Source organism: Schistocerca nitens, chromosome 5 (assembly GCF_023898315.1).
Source record: "Schistocerca nitens isolate TAMUIC-IGC-003100 chromosome 5, iqSchNite1.1, whole genome shotgun sequence".
Classification (NCBI taxonomy): Eukaryota; Metazoa; Arthropoda; class Insecta; order Orthoptera; family Acrididae; genus Schistocerca; species Schistocerca nitens.
The window spans coordinates 421,274,902-421,289,841 of record NC_064618.1 but is presented as its reverse complement, the minus strand read 5'-3'; positions in this window follow the sequence as shown (position 1 = coordinate 421,289,841).

The window sequence follows — 14,940 nt, the reverse complement described above, 5'->3', positions numbered from 1 at the left end:
CTCCTTCCTGGGTGTCCTTGCTACCGTGTATAACACCATCCTCTCCACCAGCATTTACCCTGACCTGTGAGAGATGTTCCACATCCTGTTGTTACTTAAACTCAACAAACCCCCCTCTAACACCTTATCCTATTATCCCATCTGCATCACCTATGTGTTCAGTAAGGTGTTCAAGTCCGTTCTTTCCCAACTCATCACCACCTCAACCAGCAGCATCTTTTCCCCTTACCCAGTGTGTGCTCCAGCCCTCCTTCTCTAACGACGACCAGTTCCTTATTTTGACCAATCTTCTTCCCCCCCCTCCCTCCCCCCAGCATAACTCCTGTCGTTCTGCTATCTTTGTTTCCCTTGACCTTCAGAATGCGTATTACTGTGTATGGCATCCAGGGTTCCTCTTTAAAATCTAGACCTTCGTCCTTGCTATCAATTTCGTCTGTCTCATTGCTTCCTTCCTCTTCCATGGTCCTTCCTAAGTCACTACCAACAATACCAATTCTCATACATTTTATCCCACTGGGGGCATACGCCAGCGCTCTGTAGTTTCCCTTCTCCTCTGTCTCCTATACACTGCAGATATGCCCAAACCTCCCCCATCTGTTCACCTCCTCCAATTTGCTGATGATGCTGCCTTCCTGGCACTCTATCGAGCCCTTCAACAGTCCCAACATACCCTTCAAACCCACCTAGACCACTTCACTGTTTGGTGCAACCAGTGGCTCCTTCATTTCAACCTTTCCAATACCCAGGCAATCATCATAGGATGTGCCACCCCGTCCTTCTGGCTACACGATTTTTACGTTACCATTTATGGTCGTCCTATCCAACTCACTCCTACCTTGATATATCTTGTCCTCACCCTTGACTGTCACTTCATCCAGACTCCCCATCTCATTACAGTCCAACCCAAAGCCCACAGTAGGATCCACCTCTTGAAACTCCTGTCTGGCTGGACATGGGGGCTGCATCCTTCCACCAGCCTTCACAGCTACAAATACGTGATTCCTCCCATTCTTTGCCCTGCCAGTGTCACCTAGATTTCTACCCCTCTCAGATTCTGTAACACCCTCCAAATCATGGAACACCATGCACACCACCTGTCATTCTGTATCCACCACCTGTCTCCCACATGGAACCTATATTCTCCTTCCCACATTCTCTTTTCGTTGAACGCATGTGAACCCTTTACAACGCCCACAGACTCGATACCTTTCACCATCTGGTGTCTCCTATCCTCTCTATCCCTGCCTGTAGCCTCACCTTTACTATTGTGTCGCACCCTCTCTCCATTTCCACATCCTCTAACAATGCAGCTTCTGGTACCTACCCCTCCCAGATGACGGGCTTCACCTCTCCTCAGGGCTTCATCTCCCAACCTTTCCCTTCCCCTACCTTTCCAGCAAAGCCCTTTTACGTCACTACACTCCCTCCTGGCTTGCTTTCCCTCTCCCATCCCGCCTGTCTCTTGCCCCTTGGTGTGCTACGTGACCGTATTTTTTCCAGCCCCCATCCCCAGCTGGCTCCAGCTCTGTCTTTCCTTCCCTCCTCTCTGGTCTCCCCTCCCTCAGCAGGTCCCTCCCGGCAGTGCTCCGTCTAGTGCAGTGTTTTTGAAGTGCCATCGTTCTGGTGTGAACTTTTCTGTTGTGGAATACTTTTATATTGTGCTTGTGACTTTGATGTGCTTTATACACTACACACAATGTCAACTGTGTTTTTATCTTTATGTGGACCTTTTTTTTTATTTTTTAACTGTTTTCCACAATGAGTTTGTCCGTGTAAGCGTATTTTTAACCCCCTTTATCTCCCCCCTTGTTATGTTCTTATATTCTCCTTTTATCTCCGTGTTATATGTTATTTTTTAATTCCTGTAACATCTCTCGTTTGAAGAGCGACGTATTGTGCCGGTGACAGCCCTACCCTGCCCTTATGGGGTAGGAAAATGAAATAACAATAAAAGAATAGAAACAGTCCCAGCAATCAGTAGTTTTACTCCTGACGAAGATGGCGAAGTTAGCTATCGAAATCTCGGGAATGTAATTTGAATGACATGGCTTGAAAACCAAGAAGATTTTATTCTGCCTGCACCTGGGTTTCAGGCTGGATTCCCCATTTACATATGATGCTGAGGCACTATCCAAAACATGGAGAATCAGTTGTGTAAACTGCTGTGCCTACATGGCTTAGTGGCTAACACACTGGCCAAATAAGCAGAAGACTTGGGTTCGATTTCCAGCCTTGGTGCTAATTTTCACTCGCCAATTCAGTCTATACGCATAAAATTTTCTTCATTGATGTAATTTTAAATTTCGGCTAACACTGCATTAACAGACGGTACTGCCAAATGACCTCTACTCTCGTTAGAAATATGCGATGAAATATACTGTAGCGTGTGAGTTGATTGGGAGAATAGCTGCAACTGTGGTTGGGGTGTCTGTCATCTCTCCTCTCAATAGTCTGAATTAATTGTACCAACAGTAGATCACTCCATGCTGATTTTCTTCCCCAGGCGTCGGACTTCGTTTCTGAAATCTGATATTTCGTCGCCAGTAAAGAACTGATTAAAGGAACAGCGGGAAAGCTACAGACCAATGAAAATCAGTATCGTCTGGCAATGAGTCTATTCAGGAACGAACAGATAAGTGAGAGTGCAAGCTTCTTGTCGTTTCTGATGTATCACCTACAATAAAACAGTCGCAAGATGAACATTGGCCCTACTGGAGGAGAACTCAAAAGAACAAAACTTCACACAAACAATAATTTCTTCAGTGTCATAACCAGTTCCTACCAAGAGAGCAAAATGAAATAAAGGAGAAGCCAGCCATTGGTCAAGAATTCGATCACAGTAACAGGGCTCGGGCTATAAAACTTACAACGTTACTGCCTATTGCAGAACGGGTATTTCGCCGTGTTAGTGAACAACAGCACAGACTCAGCCATCGTAGATGCAGCGTGCTTTGTAAGTGTAACCATCACGAGAAACTCGCCATTGGTTAATACAAGGCTTCCCAGAAGGTAATGGAAGACAACAATTGCCACAAAGGACGGTAACTGCTGCACGCTGAACCTTGCGATGTCGATACCTTTAGTAAGTGCAGCGGATTGGAGGGTCTGCAGACTATTTAAAGACTCGGTCCTCTAACTATAGTGCACGTTCACAGCAAACAATATTGTCCTTGTAGCCATCCTAGCACAAGGTGGAGGTTTAACCGTTCCCGCTATTCTGGCCGACTGGTGAGACATATTTCTTGCCTTCAAGTTGGGTGGCCCGAACTGGCGCGGATTCGCAGGACGAGACACGTTGTTTGCACCGCCACCGCGTGGCTTCAACGACGATTCGAAGTAAAGTAAACAGAACCAACCTAGATATCGTGTCTTGGGCTTTTTCTATATTGAATAAATGGGGAATGCCAAAATTATACTGACCCCTCCAACAGATGATCCGCTACGTAGACAATAACTCGGTAGTCGAATCTGTGATCAACGTTAAAGGATTGATTTTATTACTCTTTCTTCCTTTGTGGTAGGGAGCGGTATGGACAGACGCTGTGGCCTCATCACGGGCGTAATGTATCTGTCAAATTCACTCAGTTACAATACGACGAATTATTACTCTGAGGGTAATAAAAATTTTTTGCGAACTATAGTTACTCTTCGAATTTCCTTTGTATACCTATTTCACTCCCAGAACAGAAAGGGAGTTATTACCAGATTAGTCTCACATGATCAGAATCAGATTAACATTTCCTGAGGAGAACCGAAATTTTCATGAATTCTGTCTCCACTTGTTTCTCACTACAGCCAGCATTTCACTACTTCGGAGAGAATTCGGTCTGTGTCTGGCAATATGTTCACTTTGGGTGTCAGAGTACTCATCAACACTCTTTCCTACTCAATAATAATACTTTTTTTTTAGTCGTCAGTCTCCTAACTGGTTTGTTGCACCTCATCACGAATTCCACTCCTGTGCCAACCTCTTCATCTCAGACTAGCACTTGCGGCCTAAGTCCTCAATTTTTTTTATTTTATTTATTTATTTATTTATTTATTGTTCCGTGGGACCACATTTAGGAGAAGTCTCCATGGTCATGGAACGAGTCAATACATGAAATTATAACACGATTGTAGTAACAGAATGAAATGAAATATAAGAAACATGTTCAGGCGACAAGTCGTTAGTTTAAATAAAGAAAATCAAGAATGTAACACTGGAATTTGCTTAATTTTTTAGCTCTTCCAGGAGCTCCTCGACAGAATAGAAGGAGTGAGCCATGAGGAAACTCTTCAGTTTAGACTTAAAAGTGTTTGGGCTACTGCTAAGGTTTTTGAGTTCTTGTGGTAGCTTATTGAAAATGGATGCAGCAGAATACTGCACTCCTTTCTGCACAAGAGTCAAGGAAGTGCAATCCACATGCAGATTTGATTTCTGCCTAGTATTAACTGAGTGAAAGCTGCTAACTCTTGGGAATAAGCTAATATTGCTAACAACAAACGACATTAAAGAAAATACATACTGTGAGGGCAATGTCAAAATTCCCAGACTATTGAATAGGGGTCGACAAGAGGTTTTCGAACTTACATCATACATAGCTCGAACAGCCCGTTTTTGAGCCAAAAATACCCTTTTTGAATCAGAAGAATTACCCCAAAAAATAATACCATATGACATAAGCGTATGAAAATATGCGAAGTATACTACTTTTCGTGTTGAAATGTCACTTATTTCAGATACTGTTCTAATGGTAAATAAAGCGGCATTTAGTTTCTGAACAAGATCCTGAACATGGGCTTTCCACAACAACTTACTATCTATCCATACGCCTAGGAACTTGAACTGTTCCGTCTCGCTTACAACATGCCCATTCTGTCTGATTAAAATGTCAGTTCTTGTTGAATTGTGAGTTAGAAACTGTAAAAACTGAGTCTTACTGTGATTTAGCATCAAATTATTTTCCACAAGCCACGAACTTATATCATGAACTACATTATTTGATAATGTTTCAATATTACACACAAGATCCTTCACTACCAAGGTGGTGTCATCAGCAAACAGAAATATTTTTGAATCACCTGTAATACTAGAAGGCATATCATTTATATAAATAAGAAACAGCAGTGGCCCCAGCACCGACCCTTGGGGAACGCCCCATTTAACAGTGCCCCATTGGGACTGAACATCATTACCACTCTCAATATTGCGGAGGATTACCTTCTGCTTTCTGTTCTTAAAGTAGGAGGCGAACCAATTGTAAGCTACTCCCCTTACTCCATAATGTTCCAACTTCTGCAGTAATATTTTGTGGTCAACACAGTCAAAAGCCTTCGTTAAATCAAAGAAAACACCTAACGTTCGCAACCTTTTATTTAATCCGTCCAAAACCTCACAGAGAAAAGAGACTATAGCATTTTCAGTTGTTAAGCCATTTCTAAAACCAAACTGTACATTTGACAGCAAATTATGTGAATTTAAATGCTGCAGTAACCTTGTATATACAACCTTCTCGATAACTTTAGCAAACACCGATGGCATAGAAATAGGTCTATAGTTGTCAACATTATCCCTGTCTCCCTTTTTATAAAGTGGCTTCACTACCGAGTACTTTAATCGGTCAGGAAACCGACCACTCCTAAAGGAAAAGTTACAGATATGGCTAAGTACTGAGCTAACATACGTGGAACAATACTTCAGTATTCTGCTAGATACCCCGTCATATCCATGAGAGTTCTTGGTCTTTAGTGATTTAATTATTAACTCAATCTCCCTCTTGACAGTATCATGGAGGAGCATTTCAGGTAACAGTCTCGGAACACTTTTTTCTAAGAGCGCTATATGATTCCCTGTTGGGACTAGGTTTCTATTTAGTTCACCTGCTATATTCAGAAAGTGATTATTAAGTACTGTACATATATGCGACTTATCAGTAACACGGACATCCCCACTACGCACTGATTCTATATTCTCGACCTGTCTCTGCAGACCAGCCACTTCCTTTACGACTGACCATATGGTTTTAATTTTATCCTCAGACTTAGCTATTCTATCTGCATACCACATACTTTTTGCCTTCCTAATAACTTTTTTAAGCACCTTACAATACTGTTTGTAATGGGCTGCTGCATTTAGATTGTGACTGTTTCTAACGTTTTGATATAATTGCCACTTTGTTCTACAAGATATTCTTATCCCTTTAGTCAGCCACCCAGGCTGCCTGTTTGTGCTAGTACCCTGTTTTGAACGTTCTAACGGAAAGCAACTTTCAAAGAGCACGAGAAAAGTCTTGAGGAAAGCATTATATTTATCGTCTACTGTATCAGCACTATAAACATCTTGCCACTCTTGTTCCTTGATAAGGTTTACAAAAGTCTGTACAGCAACTGGATCAGCTTTCCTAAAAAGTTGGTAACTATATTTAACATGTGTTGCAGCACAAAAATCTTTTAGACTTAAAATTTTTGCATCATGATCTGAAAGGCCATTCACCTTTTTGCTAACAGAATGCCCTTCTAATAATGACGAATGAACAAAAATATTGTCTATGGTTGTTCTACTGTTCCCTTGCACTCTCGTTGGAAAGAATACGGTTTGCATAAGATTATATGAATTAAGGAGGTCTACCAGCATCCTTTTCCTTGCACAATCACTTATACAATTAATACTGAAGTCACCACATATAACTAACTTTTTGTATTTCCTATAAAATGAACCAAGAACCTCCTCTAGCTTTAGCAAAAATGTTGTGAAATCGGAGTCTGGGGATCTATAAATAACAACAGTAAGAAGTTTAGCTCCACTAAATTTAACCACACCTGCACAACATACAAACACCTTTTCAGTGCAGTACTTTGAAACATCAATTGACTCAAATGGGATACCGTTTTTCACATACATGGCTACTCCCCCACACCGCAAAGAGCTCCTAGAAAAGCGGCCAGCCAACCTGTATCCTGGTAAAGGAAGCCTCTGAATTATCTCCTTATCTAAGAAGTGTTCAGATATACCAATAATTTCAGAGTCAACATCTATAAGCAGTTCACTAACTTTATCTCTAATACCTTGTATATTTTGATGAAATATACTAATTCCCTCATTAATCGGATACCCAAGCTTTGTAGAAAGTGGTTTCTTTGTTAGAGAGACTTCCCTTAAGCAGGAATACCTATCAGCTGACTTCAATCTAAAAAAGGTACAGCTCTAACACCCACAACTACCGGAATTTTCCCATGAGTGATCCCACCACCCCCACCTATGCTGTCACCTATAAGTTTTGCCAACCTCCCCTTCCCATACCTGTTGAGGTGTAGGCCATGTCTAGTGAAACCCGTCCTGCCGATAGACTTCTGGCTGTATTCCAATCCTTTTTCTTCCTCTACAATTTTTATCCTCTACAGCCCTCTCTAGCACAGTGGAAGTTATTCATTGATGTCTTAAGAGATATCTCACCATTCTATCCCTTTTTCTTGTCAGTGTTTTCCCTGTATACCTTTCCTCGTAGATTCTGCGGAGAACTTCCTCATACCCACCTTATCAATCCACCTTATTTTCAACATTTTTCCGTAGCATCACATCTGAAATACTTCTGCTCTCTTCTGCTCCGGTTTTCCCGCAGTCCATGTTTCGCTACCACACAATGCTGTGCTCTTACGTTTCTGTCTGAAATCCGACATTACCTCCTCTTTCCGGTCTTCAGGATAGCTTGACGCTGTCTTTCAAACGTTCTCAAACTTTCTCCTCTACTGACAGTTTCACTCACATATTAACAATCACATCATGTCTTGGGATAGAGGTTGCTAGCTTATCCTCACTCGCTTATGCAGTGGCACTTGATACAGAGGTATCCGGCTCGAATTTAGGCGGTAAAAATTTTTACCACTGCTATACGGCCGGCAACGAGAGGCGAGATGGACACCTACAGTAAACGATCACCAGACCCTACGCAAAATTCCTATTAAAATCTAAAAACCTCTGCATTGTCTCGTGGAGTGAGAGCGTGTTGCACTGTTGACGGTGATCCGTGCGGCAGTTTGAGACACCGACATCGGGCTACCTTGGTGGTATTCGAGAGAGTAGACTATGTTCATAACAATTACACTTTGCGGTACGACATGTAAGTCGCTCAAGTGTCGTCAATTATAGAAAGCTTGCTCCAGGACATGACAACCACGAAATAATAGATTCATCTACTGTCCAAAGTGAAACTAAATTTGAATATTTGGACAGACTACTTGAAATCGAAATGCAGGACAAGAGTTGTCGGAAATTATACACGAACACGATGTACATTCGTTTGCTTTCATCGAAAGCGCGATCTCACTATCTCTGTTGATACCGGAACACATGAGACAACATCCCACATGGAGCATGTTGCTGTTTTGATCTTGATTCAGAACAATCTTTCGGAGTAGCCCTCACAGCAGTTCATCCTGTACAGGTCTCTTCATATCTGCGTAATCTTTACAATCCGCATCCATCTGTACCTATAATCCCCGGTCTCTCTCTAAAGCTTTTACGTCCCCACACTTCCCTCCATTATCACATTAGTATTCTTTATTGCCTTAGGATGTGCCCTATTAACTTGTGAGGTGCATCGGGCCAGGTGGTCTACTTATTACTAGACCACCATGCCTGGAGACTGAGAGGTCGTGGGATCTTATCCAGGTCGAACAATGGAAGTTCTGCAATCTACCTCCATCTCTCAATGATGCATCGATTCAACAGGAACGTCATGCAGTTCTGATTCTACGTTAAACTACGCGTCCACTTGCCACAGTAGGATCCTGAGATAGTTTAGGGGCAAGTTGCTGAAGTACCTGAAGTAGCATCCAGATGATACATACGTCCCATGCCATTGTTCCACACGAAAGTACTATTAAGAGGTCTTAAACTCAGGTTGTGCAGTAAAGCTCTATTCTTTCCATTTTATTCAATATACACATGTAATCATTAGTATTCTTTTGCAGCTCCGTATTTCAAGGCCTTTGATTCTTTTCTTGTCTGTACTGACTGTCAGCCACCTTTCTTTCCCGTACAAGACCAAAGTCAAGAAACTTCGTGCAGGGAAGACTTCCTAACCCTTACATTTACAGTAGATGTTAACGAACTTCTCTTTCCAAACAAGTTTTTCTTAAGAGTGCCAGCCAGCATTTTATATTTACTTCTCATTGGCCATCGTAACTTACTTTGCTACCTAAATATCAAAACTCATCTATTAGTTTTTCGTGTCTAATTTCCTATTCGAATTACCTGTACATCATCTGACTTATTAATACGAAAACCTCTTCTGCTGCTTTTAATGAGTAATTAATTAAGTGAGAGATAAGGGTTCGATTCGAACTTACGTCAAGTATTTTAAACACACACGAAGAGACCTCCTTCATATCCAGTAATGCCAAGTGAAGAACGTCAGGTTGCACCGTGTTTAGAATCTGCATTATAAACATCATATCCCTTGGACCATAGCTGAGGTGTAAATCGCGGCAAACAGAAACTCTATTGCCAGTGAACTTCCTTGCACTACAAACCATATTTTCTTTAATGAGCCAACGGCTGCTCTTATTTCATTTGAACTTGAGACATTGACAAATTTCATGCTGGGCTGGGACTCGAATTTGGATCTCATTTTTCGCGGTATCTGACCAATACAGAACGATATGGTTCCATCATTTCATTGTTTTCATCAAGACTGCAGACTCCTCTAGGTCTCCACGAAAGGCACATTTGTGGTTTAGAATCCTGGTCCAGCTCAAAAATATTTATTGTTTCATTTCATGCACACTGAACTACTAGTGATAAAAAATTCTCATTATAATTTCGCTTCATGTTTTGCCAACAATAACGATACACGCCGTTATTCCTAGTCAAACAATCACACATCTCTCTGGTAGTGAACAAATCATTCATGAATAGAAAACAACGAGGCTAGGCGTCGGACCGGTTTCTTAGTAAGGCAAAAACATTGTATTCCCGTTTCAAATTCAAACATGCTACTGCTGCTGAAAAAATTCGATGTCTAACATCCGATTTTTCTTTAATATCGATCCTCTTACGAGCTTGGTTCGAGTTCCTGTCACAAAGCTGTACATAATGGCATTTCGTTTTAAACTCGTGCAAGCTGTATTACCTGAAAATACATTGAACATAGTTCGTGGTTAGTTAACAGATATATAAAAATCATGACGGGGTTCCACGCAGAGAAAAAAAAATTCAACATCAGATTTGCTACCTAATACTGGTGAAAACTTTGATTTTTCACGACTCCTTTTGCTTTATCACCAATGATGAACGTTGTTGTGATCGAGTATGGTGAGGAACGAAAGTGTCGCTTAGTTGCAATGGTTTCAATCCGGATGGAGAACAAAAAAGTTTTTCATGTCGTTTAAAGTTCACACACGTGGACAAATAATTGCTCAATCTAGAGTACAGAGAAACTGCTGGTGATACGATGTTAATTTTGACGTTTTCAGAATTGCTTGCCGCTGTTAATCGTACTGCTTTTAACTAGTTAGTTGAGCAGTCAGCTTATGGCAAAACACTGTATCAGCAATGACGTTTCACAGCTGTGGGAAACCCTTTTAAAGATCGAAAATACTTCGATTTGTCAGAGAGCTTGGGGAGTTCAGATATTTTCTTGTTCATAAAAATATTTGATTCTGTCTAAAGATTAATGGTTCAAATGGCTCTGAGCACTATGCGACTTAAGTTCTGAGGTCATCAGTCGCCTAGAACTTAGAACTAATTAAACCTAACTAACCTAAGGACATCACACACATCCATGCCCGAGGCAGGATTCGAACCTGCGACCGTAGCGTTCACTCGGTTCCAGACTGTAGCGCCTAGAACCGCACGGCCACTCCGGCCGGAAAAGATTGCTGGAATGGCTTACGTGACGAAGTTACGATGAGTGTGGTAGTGGCTTTGAAATTTCACTTACTGTAATAAAAGTAAGTTTACAAGCGTTAAGGGCTGTCTCACCTCTAGTGATGCGTTTCCTAATATTGGCAACATTGTGGTGGTAGTTTACATCTAGACTCATTACCTTAAAAAACAGTATTTTCTTGTGGTATCCATTTTGTACCCCCCCCCCTCCCCCCCATGAACCATGGACCTTGATGCCGTTGGTGGGGTGGCTTGCGTACCTCAGTGATACAGATAGCCGTACCACAGGTGCAACCACAACGGAGGGGTATCTGTTGAAAGGCCACACAAACGTGTGGTTCCTGAAGAGAGGCAGCAGCCTTTTCAGTAGTTGCAGGGGCATCAGTCTGGATGATTGACTGATCTGGCCTTGTAACACTAACCATAATGGCCTTGCTGTGATGGTACTGCGAACGGCTGAAAGCAAGGGGAAACTACAGCTGTAATTTTTCCCGAGGGCATGCAGCTTTACTGTATGGTTAAATGATGATGACGTCCTCTTTGGTAAAATATTCCGGAGGTAAAATAGTCCCCCATTCGGATCTCCGGGCGGGGACTACTCAAGAGGACGTCGTTATCAGGAGTACATATTTCAGAAGGATGTAGATTGCAGTAGGTACTGGGAGATGAAGAATCTTGCACAGGATAGAGTAGTATGGAGAGCTGCATCAAACCATTCTCAGGACTGAAGACCACAACAACAACAACATCCATTTTGTATAGTCAAACAACTGTACTGTGATGAGCTGAGAGGACCTGCAAAACCTCTACATTAAGTGGGCTACTTGCTGCATACACGTCTGGCGAAATGCAATTCAGGTCGTTCGGATAGCTTTTTGTACGATTGAACATTGCAATTGAATTAGCTATTCCGCGCCCATGTCACAATTACTAAATGAAACTGCCTGCTCTTCTATGAATATTCTTTAAGTATACTATAAGTCCTACCGGACTCATTAGCAATAATCGAGACTGAATCGAGAATTTTTTAATCCAGCGCTGTCGCGTGTCTAAGTCGCAGAACGGCTACGTTTACTGCACTTTTGCCTCTGCGACTCTGTATCGGTGTATTAACGCTTGTTTAGCAGCTCACAGAGGACGAACTAAAATTGAAAACGCTCCCGTTCTTTCCTGCGCGGGAAATGAAAGAGTGAGGCGGCAGAACGCCGAGTTGCCGACTCAGTGGGAGCTGGAAAGTTATTTCATGAGAATATGCCCAGACGAAATTCCAGACCGCAGGAACTGGTGGTGGGAGTGTGGAAGGGACAGCGGAGAGAGGGTGGGGATGGGGATGGTGGGGTGGGCAGGGGTGTGCCGTGTTGAAGGGCGCAAGCTGGTAGGTGTGGCTGCGGTTCCGCAAACGATTCTTCTCATTAACCGGTAGGGAGGGCAAAAATTTTTATAATTTTGCGTTTATTACAAGTGCGGTGCGACGGAGGCCGGCCGGAGAAGATATTGCATTCTTGGTCGAATGTGGAGGGAGGGGTCTCGCCAGAGTGTCACGGGGTCGCAGCCTCCAGCGCGCCATACCGGCGCAGATTGCTCTTTAATTAACTCGCAGAACGACGAGAGGAAACGCTCGGACATTAATGAAGACTCTCGAGGGAACAGATGTTAATTTGGGGTGTGGGTTGGCGGCTGTGGCACAACGGCCGGCGGCGTGTAACCTCGCAAAGCACATAAAGTGCAATTATAGTCGCTGTAAACAACTGGCGATAGCAATAACCATAAGCCAGTTACGTTCGCGCCGCCGCTAGCCGCCGGGTGGTCGGTCGCGAAACACGCACGCACAATGCGCGACTCGAGGGGGCGCCGGGCGAAAGTGGGGTGTTGAGGTGCTGTGAGTCTATTTAGGATTGATCTCATTCTGATTGAAAAAGTTTAAATTTGATGACTAAAGTGCTGAATTTATTGCGAAAACGTGGCTTAGAAAAATTCGGCAACTGCTTAGTATCATCATCATGAAAGTTACCAGTTCTTTTTTTTTTTTGTAAGCTGTATGCTGAAATTGTGTGTAATTAATTTCTCGCTAAGTCAGAAAACTGTCTGTCTTCTAAAATTCCGATTGCAGATTCAGATTCTAGAATCGCCCTAGCTACCCTACATTTGAACATGAACTTATTCTTGGAAATTACTTTGTAGCAATGTGAAGTTAATTAACCTTAAATGTATCTGGCTGTGTGTAAATTTGATTGCATAAAAGAATGATTCACAAGAATGTTCAGAATGATGTATACATGCAGACTGAAGCGACGAATGAAAATTTGGCCAAGGCTGCGATTCGAACCCAGGTCACTAAGCAGGCGTGCGGGTGGATTGAGGAGGCGAGGATTGAGGAGGGTAGTCCATGAAGTTGTGCAAACCAGCTGTGCTACGGTGGTGTAGTGATTACATATCTGCCTAGGGAGAAGGAGACCTGTGTTTGAATCCCGGCCTTGGTACAAATTTTCTTTCGTCGCTTCAGTCTGCATGTGTACTTCACAGCTGTTTGAGACTTAAAACATGTAGTCTTATTTTATTAATTCTCAGAATGATTGACCATGAAGTAATTTAAATGTGCCCCACTACAAAAACGGACCTGTTGAACTTAAGTGAAATTTCATTAATTGAAAACTGCTCCTAGAATTCTGTTAAAAATGTTCATTTAGACCCTATGCACGAATTCTTAATCTGCAACGGATAACTTGAGTCTGCAGTGGTTGCAATGAAAACGATGATCTGAAATAAATCACTGCGCTGCAGTTTGTCTTCTCTTTGATGTTTCTGTTTAAGTTGCTGTTTTAGGAAATTAATTTTTGCCTCTGTTTTTAAATTACTCTTCTTCACGCAAAAGAGCAAAGCGTGATGGCGCAAATTTTAGCAAACATGTTTTTTTGTGCAGTGGGGATATGCTTTGTGAAAAAAAAGAAAATAAAATGAAAACCACGCACCACTAAGGAATTATACCAATAGGACGGAAATCGGTAGATGTTATGTACATATGCACACCAATAACTGATTACAGTTTCAAAAAACTGATTTGTTCAAGAAATAGAGCTTCGCAAAGTGAGCACGTAAATAACATGTTGGTCCACCTCTGACACTTATGCAGGCAGTTTGTCGGCTCGCCACTGACTGCAAGTTGTTCGATGTCCTCCTCAGTGATGTTTTCTGTCTAATTGATGTGTTAGATCATGAAAATCCCGAGAAACTTGGAGGGTCGTTCCCATAATGATCCAGATATTCTCAATAGGCGAGAGATCCAGTGACCTTTCTGGTCAAAGAATGGTTTGGTAAATACGATGACGTAGGTTTGTGTTAAAAAACATACTTCCGTGCATTTTATTATGGTTTGTATTAAACAATTACACTAGCCCCTCTCCTCACGTTCGGTCTATGGAATCGTTTCGTCAGTATTTGATGTGGTTTACGAAATATATCCAGCGGTAACGTTAGGTGACTCACCCTCTATATAATATCGTTCAGTAGATGATATTACAGAAACTACATTTTCTACAGTACTTAGAAAGTGGTTCAAATAAATACATATTTTTTGCTGCTTGATGAAAGTGACCTTACAAATTTTCATTTCTAGTGAGTTGCAATTAATTCGTTTTTCATTTCTATGTAGTTTATCTTAATGTTCATGCTGATTTACATTTTGATCTTACTAATAGCCAAAGTACTAGAAGTCGCGAATGACTCCTTTCCTAATGACGCAAATAACTTATACATTAAGTGATATGATAGTACATTACAGTTACTTTCTTACATTACCACCTGGTGCATCACCGAATTCAAATTTAATGAAAATTATCTGCCTCATTTTGTAACAGGACCCCTTTGGTTGTCATCCGCAGTACCCTTACAGCACGGCACTGTGGCGACGATATTCTACGCCTTCTTGTGTTGTCCTTCATGGCAAGCCCTGTTGGGCTTACATTTCAGGAAGATAACGCATGTCTGCACATATACACTCCTGGAAATGGAAAAAAGAACACATTGACACCGGTGTGTCAGACCCACCATACTTGCTCCGGACACTGCGAGAGGGC